Source organism: Orycteropus afer, unplaced genomic scaffold, assembly GCF_000298275.1.
Source record: "Orycteropus afer afer isolate SDZICR_OR568_19922 unplaced genomic scaffold, OryAfe1.0 scaffold00365, whole genome shotgun sequence".
Taxonomy (NCBI): domain Eukaryota; kingdom Metazoa; phylum Chordata; class Mammalia; order Tubulidentata; family Orycteropodidae; genus Orycteropus; species Orycteropus afer.
Genome location: NW_006921952.1, coordinates 721,541 through 722,084, shown reverse-complemented (window position 1 = coordinate 722,084; position 544 = coordinate 721,541).

The window sequence follows — 544 nt, the reverse complement described above, 5'->3', positions numbered from 1 at the left end:
TGCTGTGGGAGCGTGGGGACAGTGCTGACCTCGTACTCTACTACCGGACGTCAGGGTGGAGCCGGCTGCACTGCCCCCTGGTAATAAAGCTCTCACACGCGGGGCCCGAGCCTCTTCCCACATCGTTCTGACGCTTTCTGGCGAGGCTCCTGGGCACACATGCATCAGTGCCCCAGCCTTGCGTCTCGTTTGCCTGGCTCTTTATGGTTTATGTTGCTGGTCACAGTGGTTCTGCTTGGCTGGATGCCCCCGGATGCTTGTTCTATCTCCTGGGGAGAAGGTGGCAGGTAGCCCAAGTCTTAGGACGTAAGCTTGGCTCCGTCTAACCACAGCCCATGCTATTTCTCACGGCATCTCCCTGTGAGGCACCTGCTGAACCCTCCAGGACCCCCACTGGGATACACTGGGGTGGCACCTTTGCCCAGCACTTCGCAGTTTACAAATGACCAAGCCAGGGGGCAGCTGGGGAGGCAGGGCCTTCATGCACAGGACTGGCCCGGACTTAGACTGGAACGAGGAGCTCAGACTGGCCATCCCACCCAAC